This window comes from Balaenoptera physalus (assembly GCF_965194825.1).
Source record: "Balaenoptera physalus genome assembly, chromosome: 5".
Classification (NCBI taxonomy): domain Eukaryota; kingdom Metazoa; phylum Chordata; class Mammalia; order Artiodactyla; family Balaenopteridae; genus Balaenoptera; species Balaenoptera physalus.
In genome coordinates, this window is record NC_138884.1 from 100,326,850 (window position 1) to 100,343,034 (window position 16,185).

At 34.7% G+C, this 16,185-nt stretch overlaps 2 long non-coding RNA genes across 2 annotated transcripts in view; both read left to right on the forward strand.

The window, feature by feature from the left end:
• LOC309660945 overlaps positions 1 to 14,419 on the forward strand; it is a 30,711-nt gene extending 16,292 nt beyond the window's left edge. The window contains exon 2 of the long non-coding RNA XR_014263745.1: positions 9,221 to 14,419. This is a non-coding gene — a long non-coding RNA (uncharacterized lncRNA). The remainder of the gene's footprint in view (positions 1 to 9,220) is intronic.
• Positions 1 to 16,185, forward strand: part of LOC309660943 — a 74,753-nt gene that overhangs the window by 18,534 nt on the left and 40,034 nt on the right. The window lies entirely within an intron of this gene.

The following is a 16,185-nucleotide window of genomic DNA, read 5'->3' on the forward strand; positions in this document are numbered from 1 at the left end:
TTTAAACCCTTTCAATGACTCCTTGTCATCTACAGAATGATCCTAAATTCCTTAGTCTCCCCACGGCTTCCCTGAAACATCTCCAACCTACTGCTATAGCTTTAATTCCTGCCCTCTTTGTCTTACACTTGATAGGCATATACTGCTTAACTTCTTGAAGTTAACCACATTTACTATTCCGTTTCTTACGTTATTCATTTCACCCCTCTGTAAAAGCCTTCCCATATTTATTCTCCTAACTCTTATCTTATTTGTGTGTCATCTCTTCTCCTTTTCTGAATTTTAAGTATATTTAAGAGCTCCTCTTGTGTTGCTACAATGTATTATGAATTCATCTTCCATTAGTTCTTATCATATTAATCACCTATTTATATATAACTGCCTTTCACTATTAGACTAGAAGTACTTCTAGGGCAGAGCCTGTGTCTAATTTCCAATGTCATAAGGAGTGCTTGAGGAATAGAAGGTGTTCACCTGGACCGAACTTTGGTTGATCAGATTGATAGCAGGTATAAGTACAGTAGTATTTATGCTTAGTAGTAAGGTATGCTTAGCTCCTATAAAACGTTGAAACTTAGGATATTGCACAGAGAATTGGGAGAGATGGAAGTGAGGAGGCAGGGTACTATGGGAATCCATTGCTCCTAGCTGCCCCATTGGATTACTTTGCTGGAACCACTATGGGTTTACACTTCTAGAGACTGCCTCTGAGGATTTGGTCAAAGCAGCTAATTACTGGTTATTAAATTCTTTCATATTCATGCCCCAACGTTGTTCAAGTTTCTCCAGTTATTTTAGCCACGTTTTCAGAAAGTCTTGCTACTTCTTTTAAATATATCAACCTAATGTGTATGAAGCAGTGGTGGAGGCGGTGGGTGGAGAGGTACGTGTGAGGGAGACTGACAGGGAGAAGAATCAGATAAAGACAAATGCATGCAGTCACACGTGAATCCATCTTAACGTTCCTGTCTAGCCACAGCTTGCTTGCTCTGAGTTCACCTCTCTGGAATGTACGCTGGAATGAAATTTGAAAGAAAAGTGAAGGGTACCAGGTGTGATTGGGGTTAGGCTAGGCATTGCAAAAGGTCCCTTACTGGTTGTCGACTGGAACAAGTCAAGGCCTAAATTTTCCCTTTTCATTTATCTTTAACGCAGGTTGAGTTTACAGATAATTAGAGAGTATCTTGGTTGTTTTCCTTTGATGTTTTCCTAGCTCATGGAAGACTGTGGTACACAAATAAAGAAAGCCAGGAACGAGAATTCTGCAGGTTCACTTTCTTTGCTTTTTACCCAGCCCTGAAATACAGCTAAGGCTCAGTCTCTTGGAACTTCAGAGCTAAATCCTGGTGTCAGCTCTGGGATGAAAGTTACTCCCAGTGAATTTTGGAAAAGGGAGAACCACAAATGCCAGGCCACTATTGAAGTTAACCCATGGGATGACGATGAAAGAAATACAAGGCAATAAGGTAGAGCAAAACCAGATTCTACATCTATTCTAAAACACTGTAAAATTGGGGCTACATGGAAATCTGTATTTGGGGAAAAATGCTACATGCATTTGATTCAAGCAGATATATTTAGTATAGACAGATGTATTGAAGGATATGTTTGATGGAGCCAGATATATAAGAGCAGTCAGATGCATATGTATCTTCCTTTCACTTGAAAGGAAATAGCAAAAGGTGAAAGTAAATATACATATAAATGTGCGTGGTGACCAAGGAGACACCAACATTTAGACATTTATAGATGAGGAAAACTCAGCTTTTCAGTACTAAACCTTACAATCTACAAATAGTGGATCAAAGAGAAATGTACAAAACCACTTACAGAAATTAGTAAATATTAGCCAGATTGGGAGTTCTGACCCCTGCCTTTTTATGTTTTCATTGTAATGTCTTAGATTCCTCTTCTATGCTTCTCTACTAATATTAGTTGTAAATGTTTAATTCCTTAGTTTAGCTTAACTTATTGTTTTATTTTAAGAAATAACATTTTATAACTATTTACAAAATTAAAAATTTAATTTTTAAACACAATACCTATCTATTCTCATATTGAATCAGAAAACATTAAGAACAAGCGAAACAAGGAAAAAAACCTGTTGGGACCATGTTTTCATTCTACTCTGTGTCTTTGTTCTCTCTTTGCTGAAGTGAAGATCTGATCAATTTTTCACACACCATAAGTAATGCAGGGAGAATAAGGAGAAGGTAATTTATATGAACAAGCCCATGAATGAGTCATAGCCAATGTCTCCTGCTACCTCCACACCCCACTTTTAGTGCTGGGAATTGGAGGGAAGGAACAGCATAGAAAATTCACCATTTAGAACCATACCAAACCAGGAATAACACTCTACAAAATAGTAATGCGACACTTTACAAACTAATAAATACTAAATCCATTTCTTACCCCCTTCTCTTTCATATTTCCCTGGTGATGAGGACCATGACGTAGGCTCCCCTTACAGCAGAGCCAGGAGAGTCTGGCAGGAGTTTCTCTAAGTTAAGGAAATGTCTAGCAGAAATATAATTCCTTTTCTTATACAGCATGATATAAAAGTATATATGAATAAAGATATATTTTATTGGAATTGAACACTGTAATTCATCAGCATATGGCATGTGTGTTGTTATACTGGTAGCACTTGTCTATTAAACTATGAAGTTCTCATCATCATTCTAGCTTTTATAGTTCTTTGAAATAAAAGTTCCAGAGCAAAATAATTTGACTTTCAGAAGTGGCATGAGGGGGTTCGCAGGGGGAATAGAAGGTATTGATCTGTGATTTTCAACTGTGGCTTTCTAGATGAATCTGTGGAGGTATTTACTAGTGCCAAGGTGGCAAGGTTTGAATCCCACCGCCAGAGACACACTGGGGTGGGGATCCAGCATCAGTGTTCTTCAAAGTTCCCCAGGTGATTCTCATGTGAGCCAGGTTGACAAACCCTGGAACAGGAGAACCAAGGGGGCAGAGTGTGATGGACTCCTAGCATTGCCAAAGAAAGTCCTTTCCTGTGGCAAAATGGACTGAGGGCGTGTGAGTTGAATCCCATTAACAGTTCAAATCAGTCAACTTATGCATCATTGCTGTGGTTCTGTGCCGAGCACACTTTTCAATATAGCGCGTGGCTCCTTGTGTTGGTCAAACTACTGAGCAACTTTGGGCTGATCGTGTTAACACCAGAGATTTGGTTTCTGAGACACTTAGGTATTTCATTGTATCTGAATCAATGAAATGGCTTCCTAAATTAGCTCCTAGTCTCCTCTACGATTGATCAGCACAATTTGTTTCCCAAAACCTGCTTAGTTCGGAGATCCTGAAACTTTGGTTTTAAAGATTGTAGGACAGATAAAACCACAAAAATCCAACTGAAACATTGCACCATGTGACAAAGACCTTCTGGCTTTCTTTTGGAGCTATTCATTGGAAACACTGTTATTAATTCTGTGGCCTAAATATTGTCTCAGTAGACACAATTTTGGACAACTCTTTTCACAATTTGACTAATTTTGGTTAACGTTTTGGAAGGAAGTGCTGGACCAGAAATTATTTCACACATTTTCAAAAGAAACTTTTGGGCTTCAAGTCATTTTGAGCTTGTATCACCATTCAGGATAAAGTGAAATAATCACGACTCTGAGCAAGTTTTGATGCTACGTGATCTATACATGTCATTTAGTCTCTTTGGGTATCTTCAGTGCAAAATAAGAGGGTAGGGTTATATTGAGATAGCTCTAGATTTCTTTTAGCTCTAAAATAATGTACACCTATGCTACTATGGTCTTTTTAAGAAATAAAATTTATTTTATAACTGTTTTAGGTTTACAGAAAAATTGGGATGATAGTACAAAGAGTTCACGTGTTATTAACATCTTACAGACTATGGGATGTGCTTTAATTAATGAACAAATATCAATACATTGGTATTAACTAAAGCCAATAATTTATTCAGATTTCCTTAATTTTGACCTAATGCTCTTCTTCTGTTTCAGGAGTCCAACCAAGATAACACATTACATTTAGGAGTCACATCTCCTTCAGCTCCTCTTGGCTGTGACTTTTCTTAAATGTTCCTTGTTTTTTAATGATCTTGATAATTTAGAAGAGAGCTAGTCAAGTACTTTGTAAAATGTTCCTCAGTTTTGTGTATTTTTCTCAGGATTAGATTGGGCTAATGAGTTTTGAGTGAATAGCATAGGATCAAATAGACATTTCTAATCCATCCTATCAAGGGTACACACTATCAACATGACTTATCACTGTAGCTCTAGACCTTGATCACCTGCCTTAAGTAATATTTGTCAGGTTTCTCCACTGTAAAGTTACTCTTCCCTGCCCCTTCTCACACTCTCTCCTCTTTAAAAGGAGGTCACTGTGGGCAGCCCACACTGAAGGAGTGGGAAGCTATACTCCACCTTCTGGAGGGTGGACTAACTACATAAATTGTTTCGAATTCTGTGAAAGAGATTTGTCTCTTCTCCCCATTTATTTATCATTTATTTATATCAGTTTAGACCCATGGATATTTATTTTATACTTTAAGTTATAATCCACTATTACTTTATTTATTTTGTTGTTCAAGTTGTTCCATCTTAGTCCAATAGGAGTTCTTTCACTGGGCTCTTGGGTCCCTTTTACATGTCCCCATCGTTGATCACTGTGTGTGTGTTTAATTTCTGTCACTACCATATGTTCCTGGTCCGCCTTATATACTTCCTGCCCTTGGAGAATCAAACATTTCTCCAAGGAATTCTGGCTCCAATTATTGGAGAATAGTAATAGAAACCAAGATCTGGGTTCTAGATGTACTTCTTGCTACTGGAATGCTGTTGCTTCTAGGCAAGCTCAGCTGCCAGAATGAGGAAATGTATGTTTGTGTATATTAACTTGTGTATACACAAATAGCTATAAATATTTCTGTGTCTAACCATCTGTATCTATATTAAGCTAAACACAAATTCATACTGATATCTCTGACTCTAATCCCTTACAACATAGATCATTCTAGACTTTTCTTCTTGCCCACCTATAACCTCCCAGTCCAACAGTGAGAAACCTGGCTGCCAACATCTGCCATCCATTTATTTAATTGTTCAAGTATACATGTATTGCAGTATCAGAGCTGTTAACCCACACCCCCATGGGAAATAATGTTAACTAGAGTACAGAGCTTATGTATAATTTCTTTTGCCTTTAAACTTGGAGACTCCATGCACTTCCAAAGTTACTTAGATTAGATTAGCATCTTTTCCCCTCATCCCTTCAGTGAGGTTGTTTTATACATTTGTAATTAGATTGTTTTGTCACATTCTGCATGCCATTCTAGGATACATCAGAATCCTAGATTTTTAAAAAAATTGTATGTATTAAGGTTTATTCTTTGTGATATAAAGATCATGATGTATTTTGATCCCTGTGTTTATGGGCTATTACTTGCACTTCAATGATTCATCAATAAATAAAATCATGTACATAAACACCCTTAATATATCTTCTAGTGATTTTCCAGAGAGTAAGACTTTCTAGAAATGCAGATCTCATGCATTGATGCTACCTGATCTACACATATCATTTAGTCTCTTTGGGTATCAGTATTCCTTAATGCAAAATTATATATATTATATGCTATAATTAAAATATATTGTATATAATTATTTAATATATAATATATATACTATAATAACATACTATATACTATAATATGTTAATATATTATATTATAATATTAATAAAAATTTTATTATAAAATACTATTATTATATTAGTATAATAATTATATAATGATATAATACTATTAATATATTAGTATAATTGTAGTATTAAAATAATTATAATAATATAGTTATAATATAATAATTATAATAATTATAATAATAGTATTATATTATTACATAATTATTATATTATGCTATAATATTAATGATATATATAATATAGTATATTAATAACTTTGAGACCCTCTTCCCAGCTTCCTGCATCTTAGAATCTAGGATCAGAAAGCCTCCCTTGCCGGATTACTGCGAGGGTGAGATGATCAAGTTTCCTGCTGGGATCTCTGGCTTTCTCCGTGGTTGCTTCTTTCTAACCTTTCCTTCCTCACTCAGCTCCAACCACCTTGGCCTCTTTGCTCTTGCTTGGATGGGTCAAGCCCATTCCTGCCTTAAGTCCTGAGCATTTGCTCCTCCCATTGCTGGAACTGTCCTTGCATTTTTATTTAACTTGTGCTGTGATTCCCTTCAGTTGTAAGCTCCAGTGCACTTGGTCACAAGGTCTTCCTGGTCACTTTTTGTCCAATAGCCTGTCTTCTCAGTCACTCTTTAATCTTTACCTGCTTTATTTTTCTTCATAGTACTTATTTATATCTGAAATTACATGGCATATTTATTACTTTACTTGTTACCTACTTCACTGAGATCTGAGTTCCCTGAGAAGAAAGATGTTGTCTTCCTCACTTTAATATTCCCTGGCTTATAACAACAATATATTAGGTGCTCAATAAATATTTATTGAATGAATAAGTAAATAAAATAATATAATGTGAGTACAACACTTAGCTCATAATAGTTATTTAACTGACAGTACCTTGCTTTGTCATTTATTCTAGAGAAGCACTTTTTAATTGTTACGACAATTGAACTGTATGTTCTGGGTGTTGTTTTTCCCCAGCCCAGGCCCTCATGCACTTGATAAGAGGCCATAGCATTTTTAAATGCCCCCTCTCTGTCATTAGTCATGCTGATTTCTTGGGTTCTAGATATGCTCATGTGTCCAATTGTATCTGGAGTGTTTGACTTCCAAACACCAGCAGAAGCTACATCCCTGCATTTGCTTTTCACTCTCGGATCTCCAGCCTGTAACAGTGTCTCTCTCGGTGGTTATCATTTGCCAGGCAGGACTTAATGTTGCTCTCAACTAGAATGGAAGATATTCAGTCTGGTTTGACTTCCCCATTCTTCAAATGGAAAGGTCCTGCTATCACGGATTTTCTTTAAGATTTTGCAGACCAATAGTCTAAGATTGAGGTAGAGAATTGCCTGTCCTACTTTAAAGTTTAGTAAAGTGTACAGTTGGGAAAAGTCTCTGACCAAGCTTGACCTTTCTCTGAATTGTCGAGGCCCAGGCACTCAGGACCGGGGGAGACATGGAATTCAACCTCTCATCACAGCCCTTTTGACGGACAGGATGAGAGGGTCTAATCGCAATGTGAAGGGTTTCAAAATGACGAGGAGCAGGGCAAGAGTCAAAAGACTGAGAAGGGAACTAACAATCATCAGGTATATATTGTGTACATGACACTACGCTGGGGTCTAAATCAGGAGCAATTAAGTAGCTTTCAGAGCAATAAATGCCTAGCAGCTCACACACAATGCTGGCTTAGGGATATCTTACTGCTTTACCTCTTAAACCTTCCTATGGTCTGAATGTTTATGCCCCCCGTCAAAATTCATATGCTGAAACTTAACTCCGGTGGTGATGGTATTTAGGATGTACAGTCTTTGGAATGTGATTAGGTTCCCCTCACAAATGGAATCTCTGGTCACTTTACAGAAGTGACCAGAGAAAGCTCCCTTACCCCTTCCACCATGTGGGGTTACAGTGGGAAAGAAAAGAGGTTTCAGTGAAGCAGGCCATCACCAGGCACTGAATCTGATGGCACCTTGATCTTGGATTTCCCAGCCTCCAATACTGTGAGAATTAAATGTTTGTTATTTAGAAGAAACTCAATTATGTTATTTTGTCATAGCAACCCAAGTTGACTAAGACAAGCCCTCTTTCTTGACTTTGTCTGGGATAGTGGCTCCCAAACTTTAGACATTTGGATATATTACCTGTACTACTTTGGTCATATCTGAGTACCATCTGTACTATTATTTATTTTAAATTTTTTTCTAAAATCAATTTACTTTTAAAAAATTATATCAATTTATTATAAAAGAAAATGTTACATTGTTTATAAAACCATTTTCTTTGACCTACAGAAAGTAACTATTAATTTAAAATTATTGCTGTATCACCTAAAATAATATCATATGTCACCAGTGGCCTGAGTCCCTACCATACTTGGAGAAAGACTAGAATCCTTTCTTCAACTTCAGACTATGTGAATGACAAGTTTGGGGTCTCAAGTTCTGTCTGACTTTGTTATGACACTTGATCACCCAGTTGGTCTGAACCACAACTTGTCTCTGCCCAATTCTATTTGCCTCTGACTCCGATTAATTACTAGGAATTTCCTCATCCCTAGCCAGTTCTGTGGACTAGTTTGAGTTCTATTTTTAGACTTGGTTCTAAAGTTAACGCAGGTCTGATATTCTCTGCCACTGTAAAATGCAACCCTCCCACCCAGGGTTCCTTTTCTTCTTCCTTAAAGATTTAATTTCCCCACCAGAGCTAGGCATCTTTAGGTTTTCCCACCTGGCATATGGAAGTTACAAAGGAAAAAGAAAAGCAGAAATGAAATCATTCTTAAAATGTCAACTCTGAGCCAAATACAGTTCTAGATGCTCTATAAACCTGAACCCATTCAATACTTTCAAACCATTCACTGTTAATCCCCATTTTACAGGTAAGCAAAATGCACTAAAGAGAATGTAGGAAATTTGCAAAGGTAATGCTGCATTGGTAAAGCTGAGATGCAAACCAAGTTGCATCTGACAATAAAGTGTGTGCTTCTTCCAGTAAAAAACCTGTAGGAGAGAGTCCACTGACATTTCAAAGATATGATATGCAGAGTTGATAATCCCTCTTAAACTGACAAAAACTCAATCATTTTTGTGATTCAAATAGCTACAAAATATATGTGTTTCTGATTCAAGCTGCACTTAAGGTATGAGAAGACTGTTTTCAAAGAGTCATTTAATGTTCAAGAGCTTTATAAATAGGATCAGGTGACTCAAGGTGGCTAACTGTGGAGATCTATTTCTTGTTTCAGTCTTAAATGTGCTGAAATGATATCCAATTCATAATGCTACTATTGATATGCCCGGAGGGTAGAATCCTGTGACTACTCAATCTCATGTTCCCTCAGAGCAGAGTACTGAATAATCTTTCATTGTGTGAGGGCACCATAAGTCATTGGAACAGTTCTCTCTTTTTGGATATTTAGGTTGATTTCCTTTCTTTGATTATATGAATAATCATATTATTATTAGTTTTAAAGTTCAATTTGATAGGTAACAATGATATTTCATTTTTAAATTGATTTATTTTACAGTTTATGAGTTTAAAAGTGAGTGTGTGTATATATGAGACATTATTTATTTTACATTTTCAGTACATATAATTCTGCATTGCTCTGTTTGGTTGCCTTTTTCTCATTGACTTGCTGGCTTCATGAAGACAGAGACCTTGTTTTTGCTGTCCAACGCTATATTCCCAGATTCCAGAATAGTACCAGGCACACAAAGAGGCACAATTAAATAACAGAGGTCCGTGGTGGTTTACCAAAGAATTATGTCAATAATGTTAACAGAACTTTCCTTGGAATGAAGAAGTTACAGGAACCAGCACAAAATTTGAATGTAAAGTGCATTTTTCCTGGTCAGACAAGTCATCCTGAGTTCAGGCTACATGATTTCTAGGTGTCATTTGGATCTTACATAGCAGACGTGGGTCTGAATGTCTCCTTTCTCACTGTAAACTTTTAACTAAACTATAGAGAAACATAGGAGTTTGACACTCCCCCTTTAGGCCTTTAAGTTTTGAATGACAAAATTCTCTAGAGAAGTAAGAAAGAAGCAAGTGAATAAATATTTGCTTAAAAATAAGGAAGTCCAAATTGCAAAAAGAATTTATGAATTATGAAGAAGAAACAACTTAATAATGAGAAGCTGTTATATAGATCAACGTTTTACCTTTTCCAACCTTTTACCAAAAAAAAAAAAAGAACACAAATGTTTACATTGGCACTCAGTTTTGCTAAAGTTTGAAAGGGTCACTACATAACCCAATTAAAATTCTCAAAACACATGCAGGCACTCCCAACCGCATACAAAATAGAGTTAATAAACTTTGTTCCATCCTCAGAAAAAAACTGCTTAGGTGTGAGGGGGTCCTTTTGTAGCTCCTACTGTGAGTCCAGCACTGTGTTCAAAACTAAATATTTATTAACTCAGTTAATTCTCTGAGGCAGTGACTGTTGTTATTCCAATTGAAAGATGTGAAACCGAGACACAGAAAAGTTAAGTAATCTATTCCATGACAGAAAGCCCCTAAAAGGCAAAAGTAGAATTTCAACCCAGGCAGTCTGGCTCAGAGTCTGAATTCTTAACCAGTAAACATAATTCCACAGCCAAACATTCTACTTCTTATACATGTTTATGTCTAGTTTCTTCCTCTTTGTAATAAAAGTTTATAATTTTTATTGTTCATTATGTCCTGGGCATCAGTCTAAGTGATGTGTTACACATACTAACTCATTTAGACTTCAAAACAACCTTGTAAGAGATGCACTATTATTATTATTATTTTCATTTTGCAAATTAAGAAACTAAGACAAACTGAGGTCAGGTAACTTGATCTAAGTTATATGTTTATCAGAGGTAAATCCAGACATTGACCAAGGCACCAAGGGACTGAAACTTGCTCCTAACCCTTCTGGATGCTCTATTTCTCTCTCCCCTTCCCTTTCCTTCTCACTTAGGCACTTACTCCTCCTACTTCTTTTTTTTTTAATCTCCTCTCCTCTCCAAATCTCCCTACCTCTTCCTATTCAGTTGAAAGATTATAGCCACATATTATCTTCCAACCTTTTGTTTTTTAGTTTATAATATACTTTCAACTGAAATAGTTACCAGGCACCCACCATCTCCCACTTATTTTAAACTTATTTTTAAGGAGCAATATATAAGTCTTACATAAGTTGTTACATAAAACAGAAAATGAAATTGTTCTCATTAACATTTAGTTCTCGTCTCTTCTGTAGGCACAGAATTCTCTACTTTCTAGTCCTCATTATAATTAGATGGGATCATGTGACCAGTTTGCTAATAGACTGTGAACAGAAGTGACACCTGTCACTTTCAGGCTTGGCAGTGAAAAAGTCTCATATGTGGATGGCAGAGCAGCAAAATCAAAGAGCACTACATGGAGCACAATTCCAATAGAGAAATGTTGGGAGCTGTAATATTTCTCATTCATTTGCATAAGAAAGAAATAAAATGCTATATTTAAGACACTGATAATTTTTTTACAGTTTAGTCTCATCTATTCTGATTAATATTATAGCCAAAACTTACAGCTAATTTAATGTCTTATATAGTTTTATTACAAATTTAATTAAGGACAGTACAAGAAAAGGAATTGATAGGCTTACTTTACTTGTGAATGTAGATTTTTAAAATCTACATATATATGATTATATATTATGTTATATATAAACGAATCCAATGAGTTTTATAAAATATATTATGATCCCTAAGTTAGGTTTATCCCTGGAATGCAAGGTTGGCTTAACATCAGAAAGTCTACCAATATGGTAACATATTACATTTATATAGGAGAAAAATCAAATGATTATCTGAATAGATGAAGAAAGATATTTAACAGATTTTAACATGTATTCATGATTAAAAAATCGTTATTAAACTGAAAAGTTAAGGACACTTGCTATCGTAGTGTGACTGATGGTAAACAGACCCTGAGACAGACATTTCCCTTTAGAAAGTTTATTGAGGAGTGCTCTGATGAACAATACTGGGGTTTGGGAGAGTGAAGAAAGCAGCATTGGGCAAGAGAAGATCAACTGCTATGAAATTGTAACAAAGGCCTCACCTAATCCTGTAAGGAGCCTGGGTACAGCCATTCAGAGTTGAACTCATTTGAAACAAGATGGTGATAATTCTATACAACCAAATCTACCCATCATTAGCTGTAGTGGGTCCCTGGGAAAGGGCTGTGATCTTGTGCAAGGAGGGTCTCTTCAGCCAAGGTCAAGTTTTAGAGGGACTTGGATGAGAGCTGTTGATATGCCAGCAGCTGGAGAATGAGAGTTTCAGTATTGAAGGAGAGGTTCTGACCGGTACACAATAGCATTCACTACAAATGGTAAAAATATGACAGAGAAATTTAAATATAGTCTCTATAAGGCAACAAAGCTCACTATTACATTTTTTTAAAAAACATAGTACAGAACGGGACTTTGCTGGTGGCACAGTGGTTAAGAATCTGCCTGCCAATGCAGGAGACATGGGCTCGACCCCTGGTCTAGGAAGATCCCACATGCTGCAGAGCAACTTAGCCCATATGCCACAACTACTGAGCCTGCGGTCTAGGGCCTGCGGGCCACAACTACTGAGCCCACGTGCCACAACTACTAAAGCCCTCACATCTAGAGCCCGTGCTCTACAACAAGAGAAGCCACCGCAATGAGAAGCCTGTGCACTACAATGAAGAGTAGTCCCTGCTCCCTGCAACTAGAGAAAGCCTGTGCACAGCAATGAAGACCCAACGCAGTCAAAAAAAATAAAAAGAAGAAAAGTTATGTTGAGAGATAAAAATGTACTTCAATATAGTCAATCAATTAAAACAAACAAACAAACAAACAAACAAACAAACATAGTACAGGATGTCCTGAGGAATTTCTTAGAAAATTAAAAGAAATAACAGGTGTAGGGAGTGAAAGGGAAAATCTCAAACTACCATTATTTGTGGAAGATCTGATCATCTACATAGAAGAAAGAAGTAGCAAATAACTCTATCAAATGAGAAAGTTTAATAAGCTTATCGTATATAGGATCAATTTAAAGTAATCTAAAAATCAGCTTACAGTACACTAAAAAAATAAGTGCAATTCATGTGTAGATAAAAACTATTCTGAATCCAGGAAATAACAAAATATTCACAAAACTACTACGGTGATCAACAGTATTCCATCGATGGGATGAACTAATGTTATAAATTTTTCCATAATCTCACATTTTAGGTACTTTGTAAGTATATTCTCCAATTTATATGGAAAAATAAAAATGCACACCATGTATTAGAATTGAAAAAGACGAACATGCATCTAACTATATATTGATTTAGTACTAAATTTTAATCATAAGGAAAGATTTCCTCAAGCATCCGTATAGAAAAACCAAGTCTACTTTCTAAGATAAAAACTTTAAATGAGCCTCAGGCTTCTTAGAAAACTATAGTAAAATATACAGAATTCTAAGGAAAAGAAAGTATTACCTAAAATTGTCATGCCCAGCCAAGATATACTCAAGCAGACAGGACAATAGACATACAGGACAAAAGACATATAAACTTGAAAAAACTCAGAGAAAATGGAATCCATAATTTCTCCTTTGAAAAAAATCTACTGAATGCTAACCAAGAGGTGGATTAAAATAAGAGCCCAAAAGTGGGACAAATATCCATAAATCATTAAATCTATTTAAATGTAGAAATAAGACTAAGTGACTGGAATAACTATGGTTACAGAGCATAATATAAATTGTAGAAAATTTGAAATAAAATATGTGCATCAAAAAGGATAATTAAGGGAGGGTTAAAATATGAGGAAATGTATGAGTCTATTTCATATTTGACAACAAGGAATAATTCAAGTTTGTCTATGTTGAACGTGAGCTTAAATTCTTCATGCCTCAGCTTCTTAATATTTTCAATATTTCTTGCCTTAAACCCAGACAAATTTAAAGGATTCAATATCTCATAATTTAAAAATCAATTTAAAAACTTTTTAAGTAAAATATATTAATTCCTTTAGATTGACTACATTTTCTTTAATACTCCTTAAATTCAGGTAAAATTAAAGTCCTTATAAATTTAATACCAGAATATTAGCATGTCTTGTTGCGTATGTATCTGTCTACCTCTACTATGTCTATTTAAATAGATTAAAAAATATGAGTTCTTATATGCATGGAGGCCTCACCAAATATTATTTCTGGCAAGTAAGATTATTTGGAGGTAATTTGGTGTTTTATTACTTATGCTTTTTATAATATAATATAATAATGTGCAGATATATTACTAAAACAATAAAAAGATTATATTTAATGAGATAAGTAAATATGATTAAATGAAGACCTATAAATAAAATATTAGGAAATTCTATTAAGAAAATTAAGTAAGGAGAAAAGGAGACTGATTACAAAGTTAAATATAAATGCAACAGATTTTTACATATCAAATAGTAGCCAACTAGAAAACAAAATGAAGAAAAATTTCATTTCCAAGAATAACAAAAATAATAAAGACCCTGGGACAAACTTAACATTTAAATCTGATTCTGGCATTACCTAGAATAAAGATGAACTAATTTATAAAAATGTACACATAAAGATTTTTCTTCCTCATAGTTATATTTATGATTGAAAAAAGAATGTACAATCTAAATACAATATTAATTAAAATAATATCACATACTTATATAATTCTTACTGTGTACTAAGCATTTTTCTAAGTTCCGTACACTTATTAACTCGCCTTATCCTAATGTAATCTGAGAGTAGTATTAGCTATCCCCATTATACAGATGAGAAAACTAAGCTACAGAGAGATTTAAAAGTAATCCAAGTGCTCATCAGTAGTCAATGCATTAAATAAATTATGGCATAGTCATACAAGATAATCTGATGGAATCAACATGATAAAATAAATCTCTATTAATTGACATAGAAATGTGTCCAATACATTGCTAAGTGAAAAATTAGATATCAATATAGCGCTGGCTATGTGATTAATTTATGTAACAATTTCTCTACATTTATCTATATTTCTATGTTTACTTTTGGTCAGATTCATAGTTCATCTATATTAACCGATTTCCATTTGTATAAAGAGATACCTGGAAAAACATTTTCAAACTGATGACAGTTTCTCAAAGAAATTTGGGGTGATTAAATTTTTATTCATAATTTTATGGATTGCATGAATTTTTAACTGTTTTCTCATTGACAAAAAATATCACATACTTATATAATTCTTACTGTGTACTAAGCATTTTTCTAAGTTCTGTATACTTTAACTCACCTTATCCTAATGTAATCTGAGAGTAGTATTAACTATGATTAAATGATTATGAAATATATAGCACAGATATGGATACAGATATGTTATAAAATATTATGTATGTTTTATATGTTTGTATGATATAATTAATTTTCATGTATAGTCTGAAATAATACACAGAATAGAGCTAGTAATATTTATGTAAAAGGATTGTAGGCAACTTTAAAAATATTTTATTTATCTGTATTTTTTAGTTTTTTCCTCAATGTGCATATTATACTCGTGTAATAAGCAGTAACACTGACCTATAAATACATTCAAAACAAAAATGACAGCCATATATAACTCATGTTGTAAGTAATCCTTTTTGATCTATAAACTCAGTGAATATAGATGTTATATACGTTTCTTCAAAAGTAGCTTTACTAATTGCTTCTGTTGTCATGTGTGCTTCTAAAAAATCCCCACATTGGACCCTTCTCTCTTTGTTCTTTGTCCTTACTAACAATGTCTGCATCTTTGAGTTTTTCTTCATTCTGCATTTTTTCTGCAGATCCTAGGTTTTAAACTTATCACCAGTTCTATAGTGTTAATTCTGCTCTTTATTGCTTTTAATGCAGATTTCTATTCTATTATTGCATTTTTAATCTCCTTAAAATCTTTATCATGTCGAACTCCTGTTTTTATTTCTACCTGCCTCTCAGCCAACTTCCTTTTTATCTCAGCTTATTTTCATATAATCTCATCTTTCATCTCTTTATTCAGAGGCTGTAGTTTTCATTTCTATTAAGATTACAAAGCAGACAATTTCAGCAATTTCTGTTTCCTTTAGTGAGTTTTTAAACTGTTCTTTTGCTGCATCTTGATCACTCTTTCCTCCTTTTAATGTGCACAACATTTTCATTGGAACCATTTATTTTTCCGTTTTCAGTGTTGTTGTCTTTAAACAAACGGGTAACTATCGATGGTTGACTGAGGACTATCATTTCCTTCCACTCAGCCCTAGATTACTGTTAAAGTCTTCTTCCCAGATCTGGAGCAAAAAGTTGGTTGATATTTATGCCTCAATGTCAAATTTATGGTGTCTAGGGGTCAGTGATGATGTTGAGGTATTTAACATCTATTCTTGAGGTATCCTTGACTTGCTGTGAGGAGGCAACATACTGTAGTAATTAGGATATTAGATGTACTGTATACATGAAAATGGTGCATTCAAAT